Source organism: Ovis canadensis, chromosome 2 (assembly GCF_042477335.2).
Source record: "Ovis canadensis isolate MfBH-ARS-UI-01 breed Bighorn chromosome 2, ARS-UI_OviCan_v2, whole genome shotgun sequence".
In the NCBI taxonomy this organism is placed as follows: domain Eukaryota; kingdom Metazoa; phylum Chordata; class Mammalia; order Artiodactyla; family Bovidae; genus Ovis; species Ovis canadensis.
Genome location: NC_091246.1, coordinates 211778521 through 211794679, shown reverse-complemented (window position 1 = coordinate 211794679; position 16159 = coordinate 211778521).

Below are 16159 nucleotides of genomic sequence, written 5' to 3'. Positions count from 1 at the left end.
CTGAATTAGAATAGGATATCCTAATGCATGAAACCTAGAACAATCTAGAAATACTCTATTGGGTTTTTACAAACCTTTTTTGGAGACACTAGTCTAACCAGATATTATGCTAGAACTTTACATGTTATGGTGTTAAATATTCACAATCATGCTTTTATAGTTAAATAAAATAAAGTTCATTTTATAATGAGAACAAAGACTTAATGGTAAAGTAGCCTGCCCAAACTTCAGATTTCTTCTGTAGTTAGTTTTGGATTTGGTATTTTGGTGCTATGTGACAGAGTGATCCATCTCTAAACCCATGTGCTCTATAATGTTTCTTAACTTACTCTGCACTTAGGTTAGAGTTTTTCATGGGGACCTGACCAGTGAAAGGTGAGATGAAATAATGCAAACCACTTCTACAACATCCCTTAAAGTTTTCTAGTGTGATTATCCAGGCTTTTTATCCCCCAGACCCAGTGATCTTGGAGGCAAAGATCAAGATGTTATAGATATAAGACAGGAGAGGGCTATCTGTCATGTATCATACATTGTATAAGCTGGAAATAATATTTTTGTTAAGTCACTAAAAATCACTAAGTCACCTTTTGTTAAGACACAAGGTATTAGTATGTGGCAATGAATAGTGGATGGCCACTAGATGGTGAAGAAATTAATACTGAAGTCTGGAAAAATCTTGATTCATGTTATTTGAGTCAAAACATTCGGAAAACTTACCATCTACAATAATTTGGAAGACAAACCATGTGCTTAGTGAGCTGTTATCTCTAGGAGAAAATGCTGGAAAACAGCATGTTAGTATTGTGTGTTGGCTATGATTGGCTATGTTTTGGGGGTTGGGGGGTGGAGAAGAGATAAAGAAAAGATGAGCTCAGAAGAGAACTGACCAGTTTACAAACAAAAGTTGATTTCAGAAATCTGAGGCACTGCAGGACTGGAAAAGCTTACTGCTTCTAGATTCTAAAAGGCAAGAAGTAGAAAAATGCTTTGAGCAGCAAACACCCAATAAACTGTAAAGTGACTGAACACAGATCAGATTAAAGGAGTGACTTTCCAAACTTGAAAGGGGGCCACCATTACGTTGAAAAAGATAGGAATGGAAAGAAGAAACAAAGAAATAGAGTAGACTTGAAATCGATAACTAACAGATATCTTTGGAAGTATTTATTATTACATGGAGATGATTAGAATCAAATAGATCAAAATTCTATTGAATTTTTGAGGAAGCAGTATTCTGAGTTCTATAATGTTTGGTCCCCAGCCTTCCATGAACAGAAGCAAATGTTGCAAGTCACAGCCTTGAGGAGGAGATGATTTCTCACCCCCATTTCAGGAGTGATCAGAGAAGAGGATATACAAGTCCCTTTAGAGGACAGTTCAGTTCAGTTCCATTGCTCAGTCGTGTCCAACTCTTTGCGACCCCATGATGTGCAGCACTCCAGGCCCCCCTGTCCATCACAAACTCATGTCCATTGAGTCGGTGGGCTAATCAAGGAACTATGCTCACCCTGTGTGGAGTCTCCCCAACCTGACCAGCAGGATTTCAGAACCCCAGATATGCGGTTCCTTTGTATCTCTTTCTTCTGCTTTTTGAATTAGGAGCATCTGTTGCCATGATTCTGTCTTTATTACACCATTGCACTTTGGACAAGACAATCTTCTTTTTTTCCCTGCATTTTTCTTTTTTGTCTTATTTTAAAAAATTTTTAATAGCAAACATTTGATTTTTACAATTTCGTGTTGGTTTCTGCCATACAACAACATGAATCAGCCATAGGTATAGATATATCCCCTCCCTCTTGAACTTTCCTCCCACCCCCCACCACATCCTACCCCTCTATGTTGTCACAGAGCACAGGGTGAGCTCCCTGAGTCATACAGCAAATTCCCACTGGCTAGAGAGAGAATCTTTTTAAAGTTCATTGGTCTCTGGACTGGGAGAAGCCATGTGCAAACTTAATAGAGACTATTGCCTATCGCACAGAGACCCAGAACTTGAAGCTGAATGTAGTGGATTTAGGGTTGACTCTGGGAGACGGGGATGATGTGACTGGTTTCTGTATGTGAGAGCAAGGAGCAAAGAGATGCCCCGAAGCAGATATCAAACTGAAGCAGAGCTGGCGGTGCTCACTATATCATGCATAAGCTCTGGTGCGTTTGCTCCCAGCTTCCCTAGTAGGTTGGGGTCGAGTGTCTGGTCATTAGAAGTAGGTAGCATGACTCCATCTAATTTTCCAGCTCTCTCTTCTTCTGCCATGGTGACCACATGGGTCTTAGATCCTCATTTTCCTGATGCTATGCTGATAAGATGAAGGAAGACTGCCTCACACACATTGAACTAAGCAAGAGCTAGAAATAAACATTTATGGGATGAATGAAACCATGGAGAATTTAGGGTATATTTGTAACTGTATCATAACTTAGTCTATCCTGACTAATATTCTCTCCTATTCAGAGAAGATTCATAATATGGGAAAATTTGAGATAATTCTCAAGTCTAGCAAATTTGCAGAGAAAACAGGCAGAGTTCTTTTTTATTTTTATCTCAGAGTAGAAATTATGTGTAAGACGAAATAAGATTTTAGAATTTCATGAGATGACATTTTATATAAACTGAAAATTAAATCCAAGGATCTAAGCATTGCAAAACGATTTTTGAAGAAAAGCTATTTTGCAAAAGGTTGCCCTCTGCCATTGCTGGAAGCACTAGTTCAGGCTCTCTATTAGATCTCTCCTGTCTCCTCAGTCTAAGGTTTGTCTTCAGCTTAGAAGTTTCTGTCTTTTGAACACAAACCCAAGAGTTTGCCCAGGAAAAAATCTTAGCAGTGTTCTTTCATCTTCTGGGTCAAGAAAGAAATCAATTCTCAAGAAGAATTATAATATTGTTTTGAGCAAAAATGAACAATGTAGGATCCTTTAAACTTGTAAACATCTTCAAAAATCTTTGACAGTGCTGTAGACTGATACTCCTACATGGAATTCTGGATGTTTATTATTAACTGATATAATGCAATTATACCATGACTGAATTCAATACCAAGTATCTGGGTATAACAGTACTGTTTCAGATATTAGTTTCTTTGTCAGACTTTATGGCATTTCTTGATTGGAAGCAAGAAAGACTATTCATCAGAAGCCTAATCACCAGAAGGGTTCTGTAGCCCTTACCCTATGAAGAGGTCTGGAACAATGATTAAGCACCCATCACTGCAATTCATATCACCCACATATTCAGAATTTGGTGTCTGCCAGCTAAATAAAGCTTGAATGACAACCACAGCTTTGCTTGTGTTAACCATTTTGCTGATATAAGCCTCAAGATATTCCAATTGGACTCCATGCCCATTGTTCCATACTATGATCTTAGGACCAATGTTACACGCATAAGGAAATGCTCTGTTAGCCATTAGAGTAATTAATGGTTTTCTTGTTATGAGATTGAAGTGCAGACCAAAAATTTCTCTATCTCTGACTGTTGTCTTGACACCACTTTCTATGTACCAAGAAGGGCAAAAAAGTGAGGAGAGGTTCCTGTTTTCTTTAAATGAAAATGCCGTTCTTTTATTCCTTCCTTGTCAACACTATCACCTCCATATGAAGACCTCTGCTTCTAGGAGTCCACTTCGTCTCACATTTTTATTACAAAGTGAGTTTCTAAGACAGATACCCACTAACTTCCCTTCCTCCTTTCTGAACCCTCATTCTTTTTTCAGGTATCCACCCATCCACCCAAATGAAAGATTTTCCTTTTGTCATTGAGTTTGCTATCTCTATTGCCAGTGCTGCCAGGCATGGATTGTTACCATTTCCATCTAGTCAAGGCTATGGTTTTTCCAGTGGTCATGTATGGATGTGAGAGTTGGACTGTGAAGAAAGCTGAGCATCAAAGAACTGATGCTTTTGAACTGTGGTGTTGGAGAAGACTCTTGCAAGTCCCTTGGACTGCAAGGAGTTCCAACCAGTCCATCCTAAAGGAGATCAGTCCTGGGTGTTCTTTGGAAAGACTGATGCTAAAGCTAAAACTCCAATATTTTGGCCACCTCATGCGAAGAGTTGACTCATTGGAAAAGACTCTGATGCTGGGAGGGAGTGGGGGCAGGAGGAGAAGGGGATGACAGAGGATGAGATGGCTGGATGGCGACACCGACTCGATGCACATGAGTTTGGGTGAACTCTGGGAGTTGGTGATGGACAGGGAGGCCTGGCGTGCTGCGGTTCATGGGGTCTCAAAGAATCGGACATGACTGAGCAACTGAACTGAACTGAACTGATCTACATGAAGCTGTCTGCTCTGGCAGGGAGACTACTATTTTAACCTCCACCCCCACCCAGAATAACCATTTCCAGAAAGCTTGCAGTTGCTGGTCCCTCTGCATGGGTTGATTTCCCTCCAGATACCCCATCACTTGCTTCCTCCCTCTTCCTGACCATCCTATTTAAATTTTCACTTAGCTCAACCCATAGGACTCCCAATTCTCTTGCTCTACTGCACCTGACACACTATTTGTATTTTTTTCATTTCTTTCTTTGCTGTTTCCCCGACTTAGATGCAACCCCCACGGAGACAAGAGTTTTATCTGGTTATTTACTGCGATAGTGCCAGCACCTAGAATAGTGCCTTCCATTTAGAATCACAGTGTATGGAGTATATGACAAAACTGAGCTGATTTTATGATTCAACAATCATTCAAAGGGGCTCTGAGGGTCAACACATCTTTGGCATGTGTGCTGAGGAGGGTGAGGGACCTGGGAAAGTAAGGTCAGCATCAGGCCAAGTTATTTTGGGTATAAGGCAAAAGGAAAAAAGCCACCAATCCTGTCTTTATTTAACATTTTGTTCCCTATAGATTTTTTGCTTAATTTAAAAAATGTTGCATTAATTTTAAAAAATATTGCATTAAGATATTATTTACCTATTGAGATTTTGTGTCCCCTTGAATTTGTGCTTGAGACAGGATGTCACTAGCCTCTCCCTAGTCCTGGCCCTGAGTAGGTTCACAGGACCTTAGAACTGATCCCCGAGTTATGTACTGATCAACTGAGAGAACCTGAAAGACCCTCTGCATCCCACCCCAAGAGACTCTAGGGAAAGTTCTGCTTATACAGTGTGTGAGGTGGGGAGACTATAATCTTTTGAGGGGAACTCTGAAGCTGCAATAGTTTGGCCACCTGATGTGAAGAGCCAACTCATTAGAAAAGACCCTGATGCTGAGAAAGATTGAGGGCAGAAGAAGGGGGTGACAGAGGATGAGATGGTTAGACAGCATTACTGACTCAAAGACATGAATTTGAGCAAATTCCAGGAGATAGTGAAGGACAAGGGAGCCTGGTGTGCTGCAGTCCAGGGGGTCACAGAGTCGAAGGTGACTCAGCAACTGAACAACAACAACTAACAGCTGAGGACAACGCCCAAAGATGGAATTTCCAGACTGACAATAGGGACTTGTGACAGGTCATTAGTGATGACGATGATGATAACTACCATGATGACTATGTTTAAGGTGCCAGTGTATCATAAGCCTCTTAGCCTTCTCTGTCAGAGGGCAGACAGAATGAAAACCACAATCACAGAAAACTAACCAATCTGATCACATGGACCACAGCCTTGTCTAGCTCAATGAAACTATGAACCATACTGCGTAGGGCCTCCCAAGACAGAAAGGTCATGGTGGAGAGTTCTGACAAAACGTGGTCCACTGGAAAAGAGAATGGCAAACCACCCAGTATTCTTGCCTTGAGAACCCCATGAACAATGTGATAAGGCAAAAAGGTATGACACTGAAAGATGAACTCCCCAGGTCAGTAAAGCGTCTGCCTACAATGCGGGAGACCTGGGTTCAGTCCCTGGGTTGGGAAGATTTCCTGGAAAAGGAAATGGCAACCCACTCCAGTATTCTTGCCTGGAAAATCCCATGGATGGAGGAGCCTCGTAGGCTACAGTCCATGAGGTTGCAAAGAGTTGGACACAACTGAGTAACTTCAGTGAGTTCAGTAAGTATCCAAGAAAGGAATTAGAATAGCAAGGCAAAGCCTAAGGCAAGAATGCCATTTCATCAGAATTTTCTTTGATTTCTTAGAAAGTCATTCTGGAGTCCAGGAAACCACAATTCTGAACTAGCTTAACATGTCTATCTGTGCTTCCAGCAGAGAAGACTGGTGTTTCTTCAGTGTGTGCACCAGATGAAATACCTGGCTGACATTTAAGGTACATGGCATGAACAAGTGCATTCTTTAAAGATCTACTGAGGGGCAAAGAGATGCTCGTGGTGTGAGAGGCACTTAGGCGCTGAGACTGACCTAGGGCCCACAGAGTCATAGCTCCCTTCTCCTGCTCCCCTCAGGTTGCACACTCATTTAGTGACCACACAAGTTAAATAGTTATCTTCTCTTTTCTCGATCAATTGTTGAGGACATGAGATGAGGCCAAGTTCAATGTAAGTTACAATTCTGCTACTTTGTCTATTTACTATGTGTAGACATTGTGCTAACTGGGTACATGCATTATCATTTAGTTTGCACAACAGCTGTCTGAGGTAGACACACTTATTACACTCTACTGAGCACATATGCACATTCTTCCCCCAAACCATGTAACACCAGAGCAGTGGGAGTCCCACAAAGCTATATAGTTGTCAAAGAGCTGTCTTCTCTAAAAAATTTCCTGCTTTTGTACAGAAGAAGTGGCTTAGACATTCTTGGCTTTGGAGGATACATGCCCATAAAGATCTTTGAGGCTGAGAGTGTCCCTTTCACTGAAATTCTCTGATTATTTCCTAAATCACTTTTGGAGAAGGCAATGGCACCCCACTCCAGTACTCTTGCCTGGAAAATCCCATGGACGGAGGAGCCTGGTGGGCTGAAGTCCAAGGGGTCGCTAAGAGTCGGGCATGACTGAACGACTTCACTTTCACTTTTCATACATTGGAGAAGGAAATGGCAACCCACTCCAGTATTCTTGGCCTGGAGAATCCCAGGGTCAGGGAGCCTGATGGGCTGCCATCTATGGGGTCGCACAGAGTCGGACACGACTGAAGCGACTTAGCAGCAGTAGCAGCAAATCACTTTTAAATCTTACCTCAGCTTTAGAGTGATAACAGTTTAAAGTGATAATAATTCAATAAAACTATGCTATAAGTCTTTTCCAATTAAGTGTTTTGTGGTAGCTACAGACACATTAGGTCATGAAATGGAATCATGGATGATTCCAGCTGAGAAGGTGGTATGGAAAATAACCTTATTGTTTGTGTCAAATGGACTATAGCCAGCCAGGCTCCTTTGTCCACGGAATTTTCCAGGCAAGAATACTGGAGTGGGCTGCTGTTTCTTCCTCCAGGGTATCCTCCCCACAGGGATCAAACCAGCATCTCCTGGGTCTCCTGCATTGGCAGGCAGATTCTTTACCACTGAGTCACCTGGGAAACCCTTGGATGAAGAACAAGTTTGAGTAAAGTAGCCATTGTATGAGGAACACAAGTATAGTTACTGAACTCTGTTCACTGGATAAGGAACAACTGGAGCTTATGGACAGACTGCTCAGTTATTCCAACTGAGGAACTGAAAGTTTTTGAAATCAACACCCAAATACCAGGGCCAGGGTGGGATCTTCAAGGAAGAAACTTGGGTTGGAGATACAGGACCACACAGGGATCTTAATTTTAGGCTGATGCTACCACTCAAAGGAAAACCTTTACCATCACCTTGGTAAGTGATTAGTTCAGTTCAGTTGCCCAGTTGTGTCCAACTCTTTGCAACCACATGGACTGCAGCACTCCAGGCTTCCCTGTCCCTCACCAACTCCTGGAGCTTACTCAAACTCATATCCATAGAGTCGGTGATGCCATCCAACCATCTCATCCTCTGTTGTCCTCCTCTCCTCTTGCCTTCAATCTTTCCCAGAGTCAGGGTCTCTTCAAATGAATCAGCTCTTCACATCAGGTTTCAGCTTCAGCATCAGTCCTTCCAATGAATATTCAGGACTAATTTCCTTTAGGATGGACTGGTTGGATCTCCTTGCAGTCCAAGGGATTCTCAAGAGTCTTCTCCAACACCACAGTTCAAAAGTATCAATTCCTCGGCGCTCAGCTTTCTTTATAGTCCAACTCTCACATCCACGCATGACTACTAGAAAAACCATAGCTTTGACTAGGTGGAAGGGATAGTGTATAATAAACAAAGAAACCATTCTCTACAACAGGGATCCACAACCCCCAACCCCTGTAGGACAGTCTATAAGGAAAACAGCTGCTCAGCAGGAGGTAAGCAGTGCCCCATTGCTCCCTATGGCTGTATCACTGCCTGAATCATCCCCCTCCCCAAGTCCATGGAAAAAGTTTCTTCCATGAAACCAGCCCCTGGTGCCAAAAAGGCTGGGGACTATACAGCCCAGCCTATATGTACAATATTTATCATTTACTGTGAATGTTTACACTGAAATGATTTTGCTCTTTGTGGTTTGTTTTACAGGGTGAATTAAGTTTTTCCCCAATAATCAGAACCTTTCCTTATAAAGCCCCCCTCCTTTCTTTACTTTTCCTCCTTCCCTCACCCCTCCTTTCCCTCCAATCTTCCCATCCTTTATTTTTAATGCATAGTTATTGACTGGCTCATTTGTATCTGTATACCATATATGTATGGTATATGCCTAAAATGTTGAGTAGAAAACAGGTATCATTACTGCTTCACACAGTTTTTAGAGTTAGGCCAGTGCAGAACCTCTTCCAGTTGTATTACGGAGGGTTCATAGGAACCATGGAGAAATAATTGACACTTGCCTTCACGGTAAATGTGGACGCTCACGGTCCCCAGGGTTAGCATGAGCCACTTGTACACAAATAAACCTCTTGAGCGACATAGCTTCTAATAGCTCTCATATATAGAACATCCACTTAACCTCCTGGGAAAGCAGCAGGTAGCATAATTAAGAATGCAAAGTTTCAAAAGTCATTTTCACAAAGGTAAGGGAGGTCTCTAGAACAAATATCTTAGTACCTCTGTAGAAAATGACTACTGGAGAAGGCAATGGCACCCCACTCCAGTACTCTTGCCTGGAAAATCCCATGGACAGAGGAGCCTGGTGGGCTGCAGTCCATGGGGTCGCTAAGAGTTGGACATGACTGAGCGACTTCACTTTTCACTTTCATGCATTGGAGAAGGCAATGGCAACCCACTCCAGGGTTCTTGCCTGGAGAATCCCAGGGATGGGGGAGCCTGGTGGGCTGCCGTCTGTGGGGTCACACAGAGTTGGACATGACTGAAGTGACTTAGAAGCATCAGCAGCAGAAAATGACTACATAATTTCAGGTTATTTCTCTCCATGTGTACTGAACACACAAAAGGTATTAGCTACCAGCTACAGGGTAGTAATTGTGGACTTACTGTTAGTTGTTGAACATTCAAAAGTGAATGAGAGGGACCTCTTGGTGGTCCAGTGGCTAAGACTCCACATTCCCGATGCAGGGGGCCCAGGTTCTATCCCAGGGAACTAGATCCCCCATGTCGTATCTAAGAGTTTGCATGCTGCAATGAAAAGGTCCTGCATGCCACAATGAAGATAGAAGATCCTGCATGCTGCAACTAAGACCTGGTGTAGCCAAATAGATAAAAATAAATATTAAAAAAAAAGAAAGAAACAGTGAATGAGACATGGTTCCTGCTTTCACATTGTTCACAGTGTGGCAGGCAGTTCATTTAACAAATGAAACAACAATTTCATTTGTTGATGCAAAAACATCAACAAATCATTACAACAGAGTGCAAGAGATGATGGTTGTGAACATGTGTTGTAAGGTACTGAAGTAGTTCAGGAAAAACAGGGATTGATTTATCTTGTGGTAGAGAAAAGCCAGAGAAGTTCTCCCAGTGTTGACTGTCACAGAGGGTTTGAACAGTTAAATAGGAATTTTCTAGGCTAAGGGAGTGGGGAGAGAGGGTGGGGAAGGAGAGGTGGGCATGCAGGGCATTCCAAGCAGAGGAAACTTGGCACACGCAGGCCTGGAGGTGTGCAGAGGGGAAGGGGCATGCTAGTAGCTTCTTGGTTCTGCATCAGAAAGCAGGAATGTGCTGGAAGGGGAGTGAAGATGGAGATCAGGCCCTGCTTCTTGTGCATCTGCTTTAAGAGCTTGGGTTTCTATCTTCTAAGCAATTAGGGGTGAGGAAGCTGCCTTTGAATGAGTTGAATGCATGAGAATGGCAGTGTTATAGTTGCTTTTCCTTCTTTCCCCAGAGCTGCATCAAATAGGACTTTTCACAGGTTCATGCAGGTCACATTCAAAGTTGTCCTTTTCTCTCAGAGAAGCCATCAGATCCTCATGAAAGGAGCTTCAGTTCCTGAGAGAGGCTGGCAGATACATTTCCCTCTTGGGAATTGTTATATATACATAATCTGTTGACTTCCCTGATAGCTCAGTTGATAGCTCTGCCTGCAATGCAGGAGACCTGGGTCCAATCCCTGGGTTGGGAAGATCCCCCGGAGAAGGGAAAGGCTACCCTCTCCAGTATTCTGGCCTGGAGAATTCCATGGACTGTATAATCCATGGGTTCTCAAAGAGTCGGACACGACTGAACAACTTTTACGTGCAATCTGTTGGGTATGATCTAGCGGGCCGCAAGTAGCAAACCAGTTCAATCTAACTTAAAAATAAACATTTAAACCACATCATTTGAGGATGAAGTGTTAACTCAAAGACTTAAGAGCAATAATACAACCAGGCTTCAGGAAGGCTCTAACTGGGAACCTTAATCCTATTTTCACCTTTTTCATTGTGTCCTCTGTATTACTTTTCTTTCTCTCTAGATCAGCTTTCTTGGCTCTCTGGTCCAGGAGGAAAATTTTAATTCCTGACACCGTATCTTCTAGATCAGCCGTATTGAACGACTTTCCTAAGTGCCAATTTCAAATTCCCAGAAGGGAGGATTTCACTGGTCTATCTTGGGTCAGGTGTTACTGCTGCTCCAATCAGCCATCTCCAAGGGCAGGTGTTACCCTCCCAACATGGACAGCAGGGTCATGCATCTGTGCTTTCAAGAATTAGATGTGGAGCAAGAGGACAGTTGCACAGTAAGGAAATTACTTGAGAGCTGGGCAGACACTCTGGAAGTAGGTCCTGCTAATACAAACAGTCACTGACCACATACACACAACATCCCAATGTTTGCAGTATTCAAGAACTAAACAAAATTGTAATTTCTTAAACTTCTACAGTCAAGAGAAAAAGCAGTCTTAAGTGAAATGTCACCATTTTGACCTTATTTCTCTCAACTAAGGGTTTGAATTTTCTAACCTCTAAGATTTCTTCTAATACTATAGTTCTTTGATTAAAGGCACAGGGGCAGTGTGAATTTTCACATGTCTTACATTTGCCAACAAGCACTTAATAAGCTCAGAAGACATTTTGTGTTGCTACAGCCAAACACAGGGAAGAAGATGTTATTTAAACTAATACTTAGCTGCCCATTCACTAGTTACCCTGGTTCCAGGTAGCATTTGACTATTTTCAAAAATCAAAACCACCCTTGAGTGACAAAAATTTTTCTCTATTGACAGTATTCAATAGAAAACGATGGGCAGCCTTAGTAGCAATTCCTGCTGTGGTGTTAAAACAAAACCACTGTTAAAAACTAAAAGCTAAAATTAAACAAAACCTCAGTCTCCTAAGGTGACTGTTTTAAGGCATTGATAAAAGTCTGGGCTATATAGAAGTTCTAGTATGTTTGTTAAAAAAGTCAATATCATTATCTTACTATTATTACATTTCATGTCTACAGACTTTGGCTAGATAAAGAACCATCCCAGGGTTCAAACATTCATCAAGGCCACACTTTTTACACTCTTAAAGAGTCTTATCCTTCATTTGCCCTCTGCTTTCTCAGGTTAAAAGAAGACAAGGGATTAAGAAAATATACACAAAGACTGCAAGGTACATCTGAATTCCCATGAAAATTAAAAAGAAAGGGAAGAGACAATGTGCATCTAATGTCATTTCAACCTTGTGCATAATTTAGGACTCTCTGCAGGCTGACTTAGTTTAGATCAGTGGTCCTTTAGGTAACTACATTCACACAGCCTTATATTATAAATCTACTTATTAATTTTTGCCAGAAGGAATTCTGGATGTGATTTCTAGCTGCAGTCCTTCACATAGATGATAACAGTAGACATGTCCTCTGGAACTCCTGATTTTCTTTAGTCTAACAAACCATTTCTTCTCATCGCATATTTAGAAGCCCTGGAGCATGAGGGGCATAGCAGGATTTTTAAATGGACAAACAAAATCTTCATCCTATATTTATTTCCACTAGTAAGAAAAAATATGCAAATCTCCTATAGGGAGTACAGCTGAGGGATACATAGGCAGGTGATGAAAGACATTCATTTGAAATACAGTTTCTCTGCAGTTGTTGGAGCCCCTCCCCACCCTCTTCCCCAACTGTCTGGACTAGGTGGGGGAGAGGTTACTGAGCTATGAATGTATTTCCCATATTGGATCTGAAGCAATAGTGCAGCTAATGTACTGTATATTCAAATGAGACTCTTTAAAGCAGAGCTGAATTGAACTCAGATGCAAATTGCCATGGCAGAAGCACTTTCTGCTGGCCTTTGTCCTTTCTGTCTGTGTCCTTAAATACATAGTCAAGGACTCACAGCAGAGATGTTTAGCCTTCTGAGAAAGTAAACAATCTTGTCCTCCCCCTCTCAATATAGATGTGGTCATGATGTGCCCAGCCTGCTGAGAATGTGTCAGCAAGAATGTTCTCATTGGAGATGGGTGGAGGCTGGGGGATGGCTCCTGAAGGAACAACCAGGCTCAGAAAAGGCAACAAAGCAAAATCTCAGCTGAGGAATGAGAAACATTGCAGATGAAGGAAGGAACAGTGATGACAAGATAGAAGGATCTGAAATTCACTAGATACAATAGCAAAAGAAAAAAAGATGAAAAAGAAAGATCCCTTACATATGAATAAGATGTGGTATGACATTTATAAGTGAAACTTATAATCCCATGTAAGACCGAAAGGCCAGGTCAAGGCCTCAGTAAGCTTGACCTTCCCCCACCTGGGATGCTCTGAGAAACAAAGCAAGCAAGATAAAGAAAATGTACTCAGCCCTGCTCCTCCCTCTAAAAGGTGGTGTATTTTCATTTACACAATGCATTGAGCTTGAACTTGGTTCTTAAAGGAAAACACCATGTTCTCTGAGGCCCCCCTCTGCTAATGTTCCCGAAAGAATTCCTGCCTGGCAAGGTGTTCCCATCATGTGTGGTGTTCCCACTGGAGAAGGAAAAAATCAGGCTATGCACACTCAGCTGAGATCACCCACAGTCAGACAGGGTGAAGCCAGATGAAGATTCAGTTCAGTTCAGTCGTTCAGTCAAGTCCCACTCTTTGCGACCCCATGAATCACAGCACTCCAGGCCTCCCTGTCCATCACCAACTCCCAGAATTCACTCAAACTCACGTCCATCAAGTCGATGATGCCATCCAGCCATCTCATCCTCTGTCGTCCCCTTTTCCTCCTGATTCCAAATGCTCCCTTAGGCCCTTGTCTTTCTGCCCCCTTCTCCTCTTATCTTCAGTCCCCTCCCTCACAGAGGTTAAAGATTCATTGGCAAAATCATGCATGGCACTGAGAGAAAACTCCCCAGATCATTTGGCTGGAAACGGAGCCCTAAACAGCCTTTTACGGGGGAGGGGTGCAGGAGAGCTGTCTCTGTGTACTGTATTAGTGGCTGAATTGATATAGGAATAAAATAGAATGTGATCTCCTTAAAAAATTGCTAAATAAAATGCATCAGGCTAATTTAAATATATGAGCTAATTATCTGTTGCAAGTGAATTAAAAATATGGGAAGTTTCACCAAGCATATTGATTTTTTTAACATAATTTTACTTTCTGCTAAGTAAATGTCATCTCCAATTGCAGGATCCTGTTATATTCTTTTTAACTTTCATAATTCTATTTATTATTCATAAGAGAGAAAAAAAATCCCATTTCATACCACCATAATGAGAAACATCTTGCTCTAGGTGGACACATGAAGAGCAACATTTTGGAAGAGTGGATCCCTTATAGCCTCAACGGATGAGCTCAGTTTGCTGGAACACTGAATGCTGTGTGTGTACAAAGTAATTTGGGCTAGTTGGGCATGTCTATAGAGTCAATATACATTGAATGTGCCAGAGACATAGTTATGATAGAATTCAATTCTTTTGAACTATGGTGTTGGAGAAGACTCTTGAGAGTCCCTTGGACTGCAAGGAGATCCAACCAGTCCATTCTGAAGGAGATCAACCCTGGGATTTCTTTGGAAGGAATGATACTAAGCTGAAACTCCAGTACTTTGGCCACCTCATGCGAAGAGTTGATTCATTGGAAAAGACTTTGATGTTGGGAGGGATTGGGGGCAGGAAGAAAAGGGGATGACCAAGGATGAGATGGCTGGATGGCATCACGGGCTCGATGGACGTGAGTCTGAGTGAACTCCAGGAGTTGGTGATGGACAGGGAGACCTGGCATGCTGCGATTCATGGGGTCACGAAGAGTCGGACACGAATGAGCGACTGAACTGAATTGAACTGAATCTAGAGCAAGTAAGCGTTCAGTTTCTTATCCATGTGGTGAGTCTTGGTCATGGTATCGGGTCCACCACAGAAAAGGAAACTGTTATTATCAAAGCGTGCAGCTTTGAAGGGGACACATAATGTTGGCCCTACCATCCTTATTTTGCCACTGCTGGTGGTTATTGTGTTACTGCATGTTCTTTCAATCATGTCCAACTCTTTGCAACCCCATGACTGCAGCTCACCAGGCTCCTCAGCTCATGGAATTTTCCAGGCAAGAATACTGCTGTGGGTTGCCATTTCCTCCTCCAGGAGTTCTTCCTGACCAAGGGATTTAACCTGCCTCTTCCTGCGTCTCTTCCACTGGCAGGCAGATTTCTTTTTTTTTTTAACCACTGAGCCACCTGGGAAGCCCAGGTGGTTGCTGACACTTATTACCCACCATGGGCAGAATCTCAATTCACCAAAAAAGATAACTTCCTATGACTTGTAGTGAGTTGGAGGGTGTATTTTTCACTCCTGTAAAGGAAATTATCCACTCTCCCCCAACCTAGTAGCATCTAAATCACTTCAATTATTTTATCAAATGGAAAACCAGGATAGAAAAATAGCCAACAACACACTGCAGCAGAAAGACCCTCAGAAATCAAAAGACTATGTGTTTCTAGGATGGATGGAGGACAAGAGGCGAGGCAGTATGTTTTGGAAGACAAGTCTCTTATCACCAAATGAGGGCAGCAGGTGCACAGCCTCACCTTCAAATACCAGTTGTAGCTAATTTACAGTGTCAGCAGTGGGGGAGAATCAGCAGCAGCCCGCTCAGCTAAGTGATGCCTGTCAGGTGGTGCCAGGACTTTGTTTGGGGAACCTAAGAGTAAGAGTGATGCGAGAGGTGGATTTTTAAAATGCAGCACATAGGGGTGGAACAGGTTTATCTGCTGCCTTTATCTAAACGAGGCTTCCTGCTGAACCAGAAGATGTATGAGGTTCCCATGGGGCTTCTGTACATGGAAGGGAAACAGCATTGGGTTCAAGAACTTGACTCTGAATGATTTTGATATGCTCTGTGTGTCTCTAGACAATGTAGTCTTTCACTTTTCAATTAATCACCTCTTCTCAGAATCTTTCTAGGGTGAATAAAGAATACAACAAGATATTTTGTAGGGCTGCCAGGAGATCAGGTATAGAAATAATGCTGAAAAATAGTGAAGTGATGTGTCTCAGAAAACTTTCTTTGGGAAAGTCTTCTACAGCAGTGCAGAAGGAACAACTAAATGGAAGCAGGAAAAAAAAAAAGGGAAAGAACAAATGAGGCAATGAGATGAAGATTTTCAAAAGGAAGAGAAAAACAGACTGATTTTATTCACCCTTTCACAAGCATTTTAAATAGGATTTTTCTTCAACCTGCCGCACAATATTCGTGTTCTGTCAGTATTATCAAGCTGAGTATTTTTTTTTTCCCAGTGAATAAACAGCAAACTGTTTCTTCAGGAGTAAATTGTATTTACTGCATACCCAATTAACCATAGTGCTTACATGTCTTTAGAGTTGTTTTCGTTCACAGTCTGGTTGTGTGGAGGAACTTGAGAATACACAAATG